The sequence below is a fragment of the Cupressus sempervirens genome, chromosome 2 (assembly GCF_028749045.1).
Source record: "Cupressus sempervirens isolate cs-2001-9-10 chromosome 2, ASM2874904v1, whole genome shotgun sequence".
Taxonomy (NCBI): Eukaryota; Viridiplantae; Streptophyta; class Pinopsida; order Cupressales; family Cupressaceae; genus Cupressus; species Cupressus sempervirens.
Window position 1 is genome coordinate 236,269,190 of NC_143119.1, and position 16,091 is coordinate 236,285,280.

A 16,091-nucleotide genomic window follows, 5' to 3' on the forward strand; every position below is an offset into this window, starting at 1 on the left:
GGGTTATAGTAACTATGACGACAACTACCATCGCAATTGTAGTGGTGGACATCGTAATTGCAATGTCGACCACAAGAATTGTGACGATGTTGATGTCACAATAAAGTGGTCAGCTTCTATTGCTATTTCTCGAGTTTTCATCACAATTTTTACGTCAGCCACAAGAATTGTGATGGTGTTGATGTCACAATAAAGTGGTTGCATAGTGATGGATATGTGTCGTAATTGTGATGGTATAGGATAGACTTCATAATTTATGACTAAAAAACAATAACGTCTATTACTCTCACAGCGATGACACATTTTTTTTCATAATTGCAACACATAGCCGTCGCAAATCGATGCCAAATGTATTAGTGTATCTAGTGTCTATCAAGTTCATAGTGTTATCAATGTAAATCTAAAGTTGAACAAGCCATGGAGTGTCAAAAAATTGATTCAGTATATTCCTAGTTTCATAATGTTCACTGAGTCACATAGTTTTGACTGAGTTCAAGCTACTTGGAAGTGATCAGTATGAATTGAGCCTCTTCATAAACTAAGTGCTAGATGATGTTGAGTATTGAAAGTAGTTGCCAAGCATCCAAACATTACCAATTTTATCTTCAAGACTTGAGTTATAGCAGTTGGGCCAACTTTGTGAATTCTGTTGAAACATGTATTGTAGCTAACTTTAATAAGTTATGATTTGGATTGGTATATACGTTAAGTATTGTATAATGTCCAAGTATTTGAGTCTATGAAGATATAATGAGTAGAAGTGTGAATTAAAAATTCTACAAGCAGTATAAGGGACAAAAATATATTTGTCTATCACAACAAGGTGATCATCACAATTCAAGGAATCCCAACTAGAAAATCAAAGTTGCAGATCAGAGATTAGCCACTAGTTCATTCTAGTAGGTGTATCAGTTAAATCCTTTAATAGGGTAGACTTAATAATCTTAGATAAATCTATTAACCAAGTGCATACTTTATTGCATGTTTTGTAAATCATTTTACAAGGTGGACTTCATAGTCCTTATTGCTCCTAATAGGGAAGGTCATCAAAAGTGATCAATTGTAAGCCTTTGTTGACATTCTAAACATGCTTGTTATTAGTAACGTACACTTATTTAGATTGTGAATTAATACCAAGCATATTGTACAATTAACAGCTGCTACCAAGTCCTATAGTTTCTACTGAGTTCTATAGTTGCTACTAATTCCTATGGATAGATTTCAGTTTCAACTGAGCAATCACTACAAAGTTGACGAACAATAGTGTAAACTGAGCATTTTAGTGTATGCTAAGTCTACCAATACAAACTAAGTTGTATAGTGCTTATTTTTTTTTTAGTTGATGTGATGTGAGTCTAGTGTTGACGGAGCTACTTAGTTTATACCAAGCTTGAGGTGACAGTGTTTACCGAGCTATGTAGTATGAATCAAGTGATTCAGTTTATATGTTGAGTTTCACAGTATTCGTTGAGTCACTAGTGCAAATTGAGTTCAAGACTAATTGAAAGTGATTAGTATGGACTGATATTCTATGTCTATCGAGTGCATGATGATGCTAAGCATTGATAGTGGATGTCGAGTACTAGAACCTCATCGAGTTAGTCTTTTGAGCCTGAGTTTGTACACTTTGGCTGAATTTATAATATTTATGTAAACTTGTATTGTGGCTGACTTTGTAATTGTGTAATTGGATTGGTATGTATGTAATTTATTATATCACATCCACATCATATATCAGAGTGAAGTAATGTAATCATCAGAGAAGAGTAGAAGAGAAAATTACAAAGGTTACAACAATATAAGGCGAAGCAAAGATTCATCTATCACGACAAGGTGATTTGTACACTCAAAGGAATCTCATTCAGCAAACCAAGTTGCAGATCAGAGATTAACTAATATTTTAGTGTAACACATGGATTAGTCAAATCCTTTAACAAGGTAGACCTAACAATCTTATGTAAATCTCTTTACCGAGTTGCATACTTCATCATATGTTTGTAAATTCTTTTGCAAGTTGGACCTAGCAGTCCTTATTGCTCATAATAGGATAGATCATCATAAGTGATCAATGTAAGCCTTAACATGCCAACTTTATACTATAGTACTAAAGCTTGTGGGTATCATCCCTACCCCAATTTTACTTTCTATTTGGAAGGTTTCTAGGTCACAAAATCTTGTGTTAAAGTGTTGTGTATGCTTTTGTGTTTTTAGTTTCTCATGCATGAACCTAAGATTAGAGAATGGAAGATTGCAAAATGATCTAAACATTGAAAGGAAAACCAATGAAAGAATGATGAAATCACAAGTAGACATGAATTAGTTAAATGAGAAAGGTCATTATAGAAAAAAAGGAAAAGTAGGAATTGGATATATAGAAGAAGGAGAATCATCCAAGCAAGGAGCTCAAAGGAATAAACCTACTTGAAGTCATTGTAGAAACATAGGCCATACTTCAAACAAATGTTGGAGCAATGGGAAAATAAAGTTCAATGAAAAATGCTACAATTGTAATCAACATGGTTATAGAGAAAATGAATGCAAAGGGAAACCAAAATTTGAAGGTAAATGTCACAATTGTAAGAAGCATGGGCACAATTCATTAGAATGCAAAACCAAGATATTGAATCTAGCAGACCAAATTGTAAAAGCTATATTTGATTGGGACAATAATACTTGGTGCAGATGTCATTACTATGAAGAATTTGGACACATTGGAATTAATTTTGTAAAGCATCACATGAGAAAAAAGGATAATACCAAAATATGTTTCATTTGTACAGAACTTGGTCATCTTGCCAAGAACTATATGAATACTAGAAGGATTAAAGATGAAAAGAAGGAAAAAGATGATAACATCAAAAAACAAATTAGACAACAATGGTTTCCAAAGTCTACCAAGAATGCAAGTTCAAGAAATGATGATCAAGTCACTTGAGAACTAGGTGACTCCACTATTTCCACTTAATTTCTCAAAGGAGAGCTAGAACTAGTTAGGACAAAAGGATCCATGTCATCATTCAAGATGCAAAGGGATCACCGAGTAAGAGGTACTAGTTTCTACCAAGTTACCTTCCTTACTGAGTGAGCTCAGGTCACAGACTCTACTGAGCAAGGTTGGGAGTAACTAAATCTTATGTGGCTACCAAATGATGGAAGATTCTATCAAATAATCAATGTAACCAAAGTGGATGATAGTCTGTTAACTTCATCTAACATTCATACTAGACATTTATGATGAAAGTTGATAAAAGGAATGAAATCATAGTCATTTTTACTGTGAATTTTTAAGAGCTATTTGTGCAGAGTGACCTTCAAGAGCATTCAAGTGATTTGAGAAAATTGTTACCAAAGTTTTTTCAATTCTCTCAAAAGCCTTCTGAGTGAAGATGGCAGCTGCTTGTAGCAAAGAAATATGAGGATCAGACATGTTGGTTCATCATGTAGAATGGAAGGCACTAAATTTTAAGCTCACTCTTGTAGTCGCTAAAACCCTAGATCCGAGTGGAGTGCAGTCAAAAATCCCTCCCAAGGTACTTGTGATCATTGATATCCTTCCTCATTTTAAATGTGGGATTCAGGATATTGGTGCTCTAGAAATGGATAATTTTTAAAGGAGTTATGTGTTGATGGTGTTTTGAAACCTGAGCACCAACATCTCAAAGCTAAAGGATTAACCCATATTCCTGACATGCCCAGTGATTTACAAGTGAAATAGATTAGGTTTATACTCAATTGTGTGCACAATGAAAAGTTGTGGTTGGAGAAACCAATTTTGATTACCAAGAAGATAATCCATAGGATCATTGGTATCCCAATATTGGCAAAAGCTAAAATGAAAAAAACCATATGTCGAGTCGAACTAGAAAAGAAAAACCTAATCTAGTGGGATGGTAGGGGAATAAAAATTAGTAGTGTCACTGACATGGAATTGAATTTTGGTATTCATATCATTGCACACAAGATCTATAGTTTGAGTAGATTGAATAGTGTGTCATGTGAAGCTGTGGACATGGCATACAAGGTAGTCAAGAATAACCTTTCTTTTGACCTTGCCGAGCTACTATTGAATCAATTCAACAAGAACATAGAGAGCATCAGGACATCAAACAACAACCCATGTAAGTTTGTCTCACTATTGACATGTTTATTCTTTTATGTTAAAAAATTCTTTCCATCAAAAGGTACTATTATGTTGAGGAATGATGTGCCAGTACTTTATTAGATAAATGAATACATTGTTGAGAAGGGAGGAAATTATACCAGTATTATGGATAATTATTTTGATGCATTCAAAGAGAAAATGAATAATAGATACCAAATGCCCAAGAAACAAGTTGAGAATTGTAAGGATGATGTATGTTTTATGGTGGATAGTGATAAGGTATACATTTAGGTAGTTAGGCCTAGAATTACATGGTTGAAACCTCTAGGATATGAGGTAAACATTGATGAAATAAAAGATATAATTGAGGCACTAATAAATGAACAAATGGACCCCAAGGCTACATATTTTGGCATATGTGATGAGGCTAAGGCCCAGATTAAACTGGAGATCAAGCTCTCTTGGGTGTTTAACAAAGGCAAGAAAAGGATTGCCAAGTTGAAAAAAAGTTGTACTCTCCTATTGACTAAGAGAAAAGGTTAAGATGAAGAAGCAGAGGATGAAGAATCAAAGGAAGAGGAACCATTGAAGAAAAAGAGCAAGGAAATCATTAAAAAACCTACCAAGACAACCACTATAGTATTCACTAGGTGATCCTCTAGAAAGAAAGTAGACAAAGAAGGGGGAGACATAATTTTCAAGAGGTCTCCAAACACATTTGAAGAGAAATTGAAAGAGATAGAATGAGGTTCTGGCATCACAAACTTCAAGACACTAAAGTATGAATCCAAGACTGTAGAAGAGTAGACACTAATAGAAGATATGTTTACATCCAAGATGGGAAAATAGAAATACTTACCTGACCAACTCACTTAGTAGATTCCCAATACATTAATGGAAAAAATCAAGCCAAGATGAGAACATGTAATGCAAACTACAAAGGACATTCATGAGAAAACCTTGAAACAATTAATGCCAAATCTAAATGACAAGGAGGTGAAAGAATATTTAAAGAAATATGAAGAAAAATTAACTTTAAGATTCAATGCTTGTCTTATTTTGTTGAATGAAATAGAGCATGTTGTGAAGAATGCAAAAAATAAATGAAAAAATGGCTATCTTCTTTACAAACTGAGTGATTTTCCAGTTAGTATAAGTGACAAAGATGATGAAGATGATCAAGAAAAGGATGAAGAGAAAGATGATGAGGAAGTAACACATTTTGATAATGTTGATGATGAAGAGGAACAAGAGCAAGAGGCTACCAAGGAAGGTACACAAGATGTAGAGGAAATTGACCCAGTCAAGATTGTTGCAACAATTATTGCCTCACTTCCTCACTCTCCAAGAAAAATATTAACAACATCAAGCACAAACACAACCTCAACAAGATTGATTCTGACTAGCACTACAAACTCAAAAATCCAATCAATCTTTGCACCAGTTCAACTCAGAACATCATTGACTTAAGTATCAAACACTTCATCTACCAAGTTGTAGACTCTTCTCTATTCAACAATTTTAAATACAATAGTTTTGAATACATTAATCTTGGCTTCAACAGGTATTTCCACTAGTATTTCTACAATAAGTGTAGTATTAATTTTTTTAGCTATCCTTACTATTTCAACTATCATCTCCATTATGAGTTCACAAGCAATAAGTGCAAGGAAAGTTGAGACCAAGCCTCAACGAAGCACAAATTTTTTTAGTCAAGAAAAAGAAAAAGAGGAGGATGTAGATCTTGAAAAGGAAATTGTGATTCCTAATTGGGATATTTCAAAACTCAATCCTGATCAAATGTAGACCTTTGGAGAATTGCTTCAAAAGAAAGCCAAGTAGCGAAGGCTAAGAGAGGAAAGGAAAAAAGAAGATAAAATCATTGAGGATGCCAAGAATATTTTAGTAGAGGCTTTAGGTATAGAGGTTGACTCTTCTCAATTGGTTTTGTATCAGCTGGCAGAAGTAGTCGAGAAGTATAATGAAGGTTTAGATGGAAAATTTATTGTAGAAAGTAGAGAAAAAGTTTGAGAATAAGGTCTTAGAACTTATTTATCAAAATATTGTCATTTACCAAGTAGAGTTATCTACTATTTTGAGTTCTCTTGAAATTTCATGCACTAATTTAACTTTACTTTTTGGTAAATTATGTGATATTTCAAGTTTTACAAAGGAAATAAAAGAAAAATTGTCTAAGATCGATGAAGATCTTAAGGAAAGTGCTCAGCAATTGCAGCTTGACTCAAGTTCAAGCCCTGCCCATTTTAATAAGATCAGATTTTTGACAAATACTCAAGCAAAATTACTCAGAGAAGAAGCTAGAATCAAATCTACTATGATAGATATCTAGAATATGATCCTCCCTAACATGGATGCACTACAAAAGCATATTGAAAATCATATGATTGAACTATTAGCAGAAGTCTAGGTGGCATTGCACACATGCAGGCTCTTGCAAGAGAACTAGGACAAGACTTTGGCATTGATATTGAAGGTATGTTCATAATTCTTGTCTCATTTTGGCATTACTATGTAAATACATATAGTATAACCCTTTAGCATTAATGTCAAAAAGGGGGAGAAGATGTATGATTTAAAGGGAGAAAATATAGAAGTTATAAGCAAGATGTAAAAGGATAAGGGGAGAAGATTGTAAGAAGACTGTAAAGAAAATGTATATTATGTATAGTATACTGAGGAAGCATTACCATGTACAAAAATGTATCCTTTAAAAAACTAATTTTGAAAAATCTAAAAAATAGTATACTCTACCGAGTTGGAGATATAAGGTGATGGATAATTTAGTTTTGACTAATAAGTGTTTTTTTCACTAATAGCAAAGGGGGAGATTGTTGACATTCCAGTCATGTTTGTTATTAGTGACATACACTTATTTAGATTGTGAGTTCATACTGAGCATATTATATAGTTAATAGTTGCTGCCGAGTCCTACAATTGCTACTGACTTCTACAGTTGCTACTACGTCCTATGGATAGATTTTAGTTTGAACTGAGTAGTTACTATAGAGTTGATGAACAACAGCGTAAACTGAGCATTTCAGTGTATGCTAAGTTTACCAGTGCAAACCAAGTTGTGTAGTACTTACCAAGTTCACATTTTATGTGATATGAGTCTAGTGTTGACCAAGATACTTAGTGTTAACCAAACTACTTAGTTTATATTGAGCTCAAAGTGATAGTGTTGATCGAGCTATGCAATGTGAATCAAGTGATTCAGTTTATATGTTGAGTTTCATAGTATTTACCAATTCACTAGTGCAAACTGAGTTCAAGACTACTTAAAAGTGTTCAATATGGACTGAGCTTCCACGTCTATTGAGTGCATGATTATGCCAAGCATTGATAGTGGATATCAAGTATCAAAACCTCACCAAGTCAGTCTTCAGAGCTTGAGTTTCTACACTTTGATCGACTTTGTAATATTTGTGTAAGCCTGTATTGCAGTCAAATTTGTAATTTTGTAATTGGATTAGTATATATGTAATTTTTCTCATGCATGAAGTTATATTAGAACTCACATAAAGGTTTAATTGCTAATTAAGATAAAAGTTTTAGAACTTACTGATTCACCCCTCCCCTCTCAGTAACTTAGCTTCTCTTAATATTTCCAATAGCCTTAACAAGACAACTTTATATTGTAGTACTAAAGCTTGTGGGTATTTTCCCCACCCTAATTTTACTTTCTATTTGGAAGGTTTCTGGGTCACTATATCTTGTGTCAAATTGCTATGAATGTTTATTTACTTTCATTCTTTCATACATGCAATTATATCAAAATATTATATGAAGGATTAACTAGTGAAATAAGATGAAGTTTTATTGACTCTTGATTCACCTCTCCCCTCTTAGTAGCCCTATCTATCTCATATTTCCAAAAGATTTATCATCATTCCAATATTTTAACATACATTCTTATTGTTAATAATCAACTTTGATTTTTTTGGGTTTGGAAACTTTGTATTGAGACCATAATCATTGTCTGAAAGTTTCCCATGATTTTGGTAGTTCTTTTAAAGCCATTATGGGAAGTCATTTGTATTCACATAATTGTCCAATTGTAGATTGTTGATTTCTTAGCTCAGTTGCTCTCATGAAATATAAGTAGATGGTTTCTCCTTTGTTCATTTTGATATTATAGAGATAGTCCCTTAGAGTTATTATCCTCTATTGGAAATATAAGAGTAATTGAGAGGGGAGGGGTGAATCAATTACCAAAAAATAAAATCCCAAATCTGTTAGATATTAGATTGAACATAAACTTCACTAAAAATATAGATGCTCGGTAAACACACAGACACTCAATTTACATTAGCAAATATTGTAACTCAACAAACACTAAAATAACTTAACAACTACTTATCATCAAAATCTTTAGATGTTATTTTTACATAAAAGAAATAAAATGAACACAAGTGACACCAAGATTTAACGTGAAAACCTAATTTGGGAAAAACTACCAATTGTAACTAGTTACTAATTTTCACTCTTTTGAAGTGAGCCCTACTAGGAGCCAACCCTATTAAAGCTTACAAAAAACACTATTAGATGTGATCCTATTAGAGGATTTAATAACCCTATTAGGAGTGACATTTTTAGAGGTATTTAGAAACTTCAATCTAGAAATGCCACTTTGTTAGAGGATTTACAAATGTTTGTTAAACCAACTCAGTTAAGAGATTTAGATCAGTGCTACAATGGTTAGAGAGTAACAATGAGATGAATTGATTCTTGATGCAATTGAATTATTGATTACAGATCTTAATTTTAGCTTGTATACTTGATCCTTTTTGGTTGAATGTATCTTTGCAGCTCCACAAGGATATTCCTCTTATCCTTCTAATTCACTTTTTCTTGGTATCTTCTACTTCCTTACACTTTCACACTTCCAATCCTCAACTTAACCTTATACTTATATGTTATGCATTTTCAAGTTAGCTTGAATACATCTTAGAATAATTAATATTCATTACCTCAATTGACTAGAACCAAAAAACAAATTAGTCAACCTCAATATGCCAAAATAAGAAAATCCTTTGTTAGCTAATGCTACTCAGCAGACACTAACACATAAATGATTTTCCAGTGTTAGCCAAGTGAACTTTGTTAACATTGTATCTTCAAAAACTTTCTTTGGTAATTGAGTGAGCTTGATTAACACTAATTCCATCCAATTTTTCCTTCATTAGGTGAGTGAGGTTAGTTAATACTTAACTTTTGTGAACTTCTCTTTATCCCCTAAGTGAACTCGATAGACATTGTCTTCTAAACTTGGAAAACTATGGAATGCTCAACATAGGAAATTTTCTTCATCACCAAAATGAGCTTGGCATGCATTGACTGGAAAATATATGATTTTTTTTGTAACATCAAAGGCAATAAATAATTAACCAATTGTTTTCAACAATCTCCCTCTTTCGCATTGATGGCAACATAACATTTCATAATTCAATGAAATTCTAGAGAAAGAATTTTAAAAAATAAATATATCCTTAGTTTCATTATGATTCTCATCCATGAGAACTCCCTCTACTAGTGTAAACTCCCTCTTCCTTTAGTTTCTCCCTTTGTCAGCAAACTCTATCTCTAGCACCTTCTTTTGATAGAAAACACTCCCTCTTTGACATTAGACTAAGTTCTTCCTCTGATAAAATCTCCCACTTTGATATCTTCAAGAAACATTTATGTGATATGACACACACAAACTTCTCCCTTTTTGAAATCTTATGTCAAAGACAATATTCAATGAATATTAATATACATAATATATTGATTCATATGCATTATACCCTTTTTATTAGTGCATCAACTAACTAATCTTCAACATGTTCTAGTTGATGCATCACTAAAATTCATTTTAATGAGCTTTAGATAAAGGAAAGACCCCTAACTTACCTCTTAGATACAAAACTACATCCTTAGGTAATAGCTTAGTGAATATGTCTAGAATTTGTTCTTTATCTTGCACCAATTCTCTCAGAAAATGTTATTCTATAGAAATGTGCTTAGTCTTGGTATGCATCACAAGATTCTTTGATATATTAATTGCACTCATGTTATCATAGAAAAAAACAAATATGTTGAAAAAAGATTGATACAAGTATGATAAATGTGTTTCAATCATTATTTTGTCACCAATGTTAAACTTGCTTCTTGCTGGTAAGGTAATTGCTTTTATGATTTAAGTACTATCATTTGCTTGATTGATGAAGAGGATTTGATCGAATGAGGTAACAATAGCACCTAGAGGAAAGGTTGAGTTATGATAAGAAAAGGAGAACAAGAATTAGTTAAGACAATAATATTATAGTGCATTGATAATCTACTTAAGGTTGCAGAGGTTGGTTACAATGAGTAAGTCTAGAAGAACAAGCTAAATAAAATTTGTCTACCAAGCTTGACAGAGTGGACAGTAGGTGTCAAGAAAAGCTAGTGCAAGTTGAGCAAAAAATTAGTTGGAGTTGAGCAAAGTCAATTTTAGTGTAAGCCAAGTAAAGTTTTGTTGATGCTGAGCACCAGTAAACTTTAGTTCATGCCAAGTGCTTTGATAAAAGATGTCAAGCAATGCAATATGTGCTGAGCATCAGAAACCAGCTAATACCAAGTGTCAACATTATGAGAAAAATTGAGAATTTGATAAATTTGAGCCGACAAGTTTGATTTCTTAGATTGTGTGAACTGTGTGGAAGATAAGATTAGTGAGTTGGTGACACAGAGTTCATGGTGAACCATTTTGGAGTGAATTCAAAGAGAATTGAAGGAGAGGTTCCTAGAAAGGAATGAAATGAAATGAGGGGTAGAATAATTAAATCCTACCTAATCTAACCTAACCCTAAAATGGATGATGGAGGATAAATGACAAAATATCTTAATTGTCTATTTATACAGGTGGTTAGTCAAAAGAAAGGGTTGTTATATGTGAGGACCTAAGGAAGACAAGGAGTCTAGGATATTGCTTCATTCAGTAACCTAAGAGAAGAGAATGAATTGGAAAGAAAAGAAAGAAGGCTTAAGGGTATGAATATTAGAAGGGTGAACAAGCTATAAGAGCTAAAGAGTATGAATGCCAAGCAGAATGGAGGACTAAAATAGAGATTTGTAATCTGCAAGTGTGCTGTACATTATTATTAGATCAAGCCTCACTATTACTCTCAAATCATTGTATCAATCTAGGTTAAATCCTTTGGATTAAGGTTGATCTAACAATCATTTGTAAATATTTTAATCGGGTGACATTCCAAGTGAATGATCTAAAGTCCTCTGACAAGGCTCACTCCTAATAGGGTGATTGAAATCCTTTAATAGGGTTGGCCTTTCACAAAAGATCACTTCAAAAGAGTGAGAATGAGTAGCATGTTACTAATGTTCTTTTCTAGATTTGGTTTCCATGTTAAATCATTGTATCAAATGTGTTACTGAATCTATTATGTTTCATATTTACAATTTTGCAAATTGATTCGACAATAACCTACAAGTTTAAGTGATTGCATAATTTAATGGATGCATGCATGATGAAAATATTTTATGGATATGGGTTGAATAAGCTATGAAAATTTTTATTTGTACATCTAGACCTTGGATAACTTATTCATCCCCCACCTTAGTTATTTTATAGAATTCCAACAAACTAGATCATTGATCTCTACATTCATTACTACCAACAGTTGCTTGAACCAAACAACATTGGAGCAACTAACTATTGATGCCACATATTTTGTCTCCACTATAGACTAAGAAATAAAATTATACTTCTTACTTATCCAAGACACTAGTCTTTTACTAAGAAATAATGCTCCACCACTAGTTCTCTTTTTGTCATCAACAGTTCCTACCTAATCAACATCTATGGATGCTTTCAAGTCCAAATTGCCTACCTTTTTGTAGCATAAACCATATTATTTAGTGCCTTTTAAATACCTCATGATTATCTTGATTTCCATCATATGGTTTTGTTTAGGATTTGTTGAGAATCTTGCCACCATACCAACTACTAATGCAATATTAGGCCTTGTGTGCACTACATATTGTAGTTTTCCAATCATTGATCTGTATGTTGCCTGATCTACTTCTTTGGAATCATCATTTTTGGAAAGCTTATGTCTAGTAGACATAGGTGTTCCAATTAGTTTTGAATCTTCCATTCCAAATTTCTTTAGTATCTCTGTAATATATTTGGATTAAGTAATGTAGATATCATCTTTCTTCTACTGAATTTGCAATCTGACAATGAATTTTATCTCTCCAAATATGGACATCTCAAATTATTTACTCATCTCTTTTGAAAAATATTTTCATAAATCATCATTTCTAGTAAGTAATGTGGCATGCAAAAATACTTCAGCCATCACAATCTTCTTATCTAGTCTTTCTTTGATACACAAGTTGATATTGTCATTTGTTCTTGAAAAACCAAACTTTACCAAGTAGTTATGAAGTCTTTCATACCAAGCTCTAGGAGCTTTCTTGAGACCTTACAATGCTTTGTACAATTTTAAAACCATATCATTTTTCTAGGATCCACAAAACCTTTAGGTTATTCTATGTGGACTTCCTCTTTAAGAATACCATTCAAGAATGCAAATTTCACTTCCATTTGATAAAATTTAAATCCTCTATGTGCAGCATAAGCAAGTAAATTTCTAACATTTTTCAATTTTGCAACAGGAGCAAAAGTTTCAACATAATTAATACCTTCTTCTTGAGAAAAAACCTTTGCATACTAACCTTGCTTTGTTTCTAAAAACTTTTCCATCTTCATTCAGCTTATTTTTGAAAACCCAATTTGTGCCAAATACATTTTTATCCTTTGGTTTGGGAAAGGGAATCTAGGTCTTATTCCTCTCAATCTATTCTATCTCTTCATTCAAAGATTCATCCAACTTTCATTATCCAAAGCATATTTTACTAATCTAGGTTCAAATTTAGCAAGTAAACATGTACCTTTCAATTTGTTTCTTGTCTTTGTACCATCTAACTTGTCTCCAATGATTTGATTAGCTGCATGATGCCTTCTAACATATCTTGCTAACATGGGTAATTTGGATTTGGAACTTGTTCTACTAGCCTCTCCATGAACTTCTATATCAAGATCAGCTCCCACTATATGTGACTTGGGTCCTTCAAACTCAATTTTCCCTGACTGTAACACGGTAGCCTCTAATTGTGACTCTGGTTGTACTGGTTACAACTCAAGTGCTTCTAGAGATTTTGGGGACTTAGGAGGTGAGACCTCATAACTTTTAATTAGATTTGGCAATGTATCAAGTTCATAGTAAATAAACCTTCTATATTCCTTAGGTTCTTTGTTGTTGTCTTCTTCATTCTTTTATGCAAACTCATCAATTCTCACATGTGCACCTTCAATGATCTTATGAGTGGATAAATTCAAACATTTATATTCTTTACTTATATTGGAGCATCCTAGGAATATACCTTCATCACCTTTGACATCAAATTTACCTTTCCTAGTCTCTTTTAGAATATAACATTTGCTACCAAACATTTTCAAGTAACTTACATTGACTTTGTATCCATACCATAGTTCATAAGGAGCTTTATTTGAGCCTTTCTTCAGCTATACTTTGTTCAAGATATGCACTATAGTAGTAATTACTTCTTTCTAGTATTTGATTGCAACATTCTTTTCTTTTGTCAAAGTTCTTACACAATCCATGATGGATATGTTCCTTCTCTCAGCTATACCATTCTATTATTGTGTCCTAGGGGCTAATACTTGTCTTTTGAGTTCTCTTTCAATACAAAACTCATTGAATTTTTTTGAGATGAATTCACCACCTCTATATGATCTCAAACACTTCAACTTCTTTCTAGTTTATGTTTCTACTCTTGCTAGATACCACTTAAACTTTCAAAAAGCTTCTATTTTTCTTTTAGGTACATTACAATCTTTATTCTAGAATAATCATTAACAAAAAGGATAAAATAATTATCTCCACTATGGATCTCCATTCTAATAGGTCCACATAAGTCTTTATGAACCAACTCCAAGACTTCTTCAGAATGATAGTTCTTGCTTTTGAAACTTGTCTTTCCCATCTCACCAATTTGACAATTTTTGCATAGGCCCATATTAGGTTTCATTAGGCTAGGAATACCTCTCACTCTTTTTTTTTTTTTTTTTGCTTATTTTGAGTAGATTGTCAAAGTTCACATGACATAACCTTTTATACCAGAACCAACTTTCTTCTACTTGAGAAATGAAACATGAACTTTCACTAAGATTTAAGTAGAATAGATTACTTTTGGTTTGTTTACTAGACCCAACTAGATTTCCTTTGTTATCTAGAAATTTGGCCTTCCCATTCATGAATTCTACCTTGAATCCATTATTATTCAACTATGCCACACTCAGTAGATTATGCTTTAGTCCTAGAACCCAATAAGCATTATCACATCTAAGTTCACTGGTTAGTGAGATACAACCTTTTCCTTTTATGCAACATGGTTCCTTGTTTCCAAATTTCTCACTCCCACCATCATAATGTTCCATACATTCAAAATTCATTTTTTCACCAGTCATATGATGTGAACAACCACTATATATAATCAATGTATCCTTTTTGCTAACATGAGAGATACATGCCATTTTATCTCCATCATTATATTCATCTTTTATTGCAATATAGACCATTTCATCATCTTCACTACTATCTAAATCTTTAGCCATAAAAAAATATTTCTTATCTTTGTCCTTGTAGTCCTTGAAGTTCTTGAAATCCTTCTTGACTTTGTATTATCTATGCTTATTTTCATCTTTGTCTTCTCTATTTGGACATCTTGTAGCAAAGTGTCCAACTTCTTCACAAAAAAAACAAATTAAATGGATTTTACCATTATACTTTCATTTTCCTTTATACTTTCATTTTCCTTTAGGATACCTTTTTGCAAGAAATGCTTCAATGGCTTCAAGATCACTATCAGAACTATCTTTCTCTTCACTTTCAAATTATGTTCTTTTAGACTTTTTAGCTTTCTTCTTGAGTGATACCTTGGCTTCAAATGCAAACTCAAGATTGCTAGAACTAGGAGTGTAATTAGCATAGTTATCTAGTTCAAATTTGGTCAATCTTCCAACCAGAGCACCAAAGCTATCTTATTATTTCAATCACATCTCATCTCTTGAATAGAAAAAACTTTGGTTGCATAGATAGGAAGAAGGGTTATGAGTATCTTTCTTACCATTGTTACATCTTCAATTTTTCCTCCAAAGGCTTTGATAGAACTGACACTCACTTTGACTCTTTCAACATATTTTACAATGTTTTCATCTTCTATCATCTTCATCTGATCAAAATAACCTCTGAAGCTTTCTATATTGGCTCTTTTCACATTATCATCAGCTTCATAGATATCCTTGATTTTGGTCCACATGTCATGAGTAGTAGCATATCCTTTAACCTAATAAAATTCAACATACTTAAGAGCTAATGCTATATGAATCATCATGATATTATGATTTTTATTTTCATCAGTCTCCTCAACACTCATTGTTCCAGTAGGAGCTTTGGAAGCAACATTTAAATATTTTAAGCCTAAATCATTGATGGTTGCTAGATGCAACTTCATAAGTTCCTACCATGCTTCAAAGTTATCTCTGTTCAACTTGGGAATCTCTCTTTTGTAAGACATCCTAATCCTTAGCTTAGGTCCTTGAAACATTCTCTACAAGCACCAAGAAGCTCTGATACCAATTGTTGAAAATATAAGAGGAGTGACTAAGAGGGGAAGGCTGAATCAGTTACCACAAAAATAAATCCTAGATCCCTTAGACATCATAATAAACATAAACTTCACTGAAAATATGGATACTCAATAAACACACAGTCACTTGGTTTACACTAGCAAATGTTGTAACTCGACAAACATTGAAAAAATTTGACAAATGCTTATCATCAAAATCTTAAGATGTTATCTTTAATTAATCTTACTTAACTTAGTTGCATACACATAA

At 32.7% G+C, this 16,091-nt stretch overlaps 1 pseudogene; it reads right to left on the minus strand.

Moving 5' to 3' along the window:
- LOC149571914 (putative LRR receptor-like serine/threonine-protein kinase At1g53440) overlaps nt 1-16,091 on the minus strand; it is a 398,785-nt pseudogene that overhangs the window by 123,166 nt on the left and 259,528 nt on the right.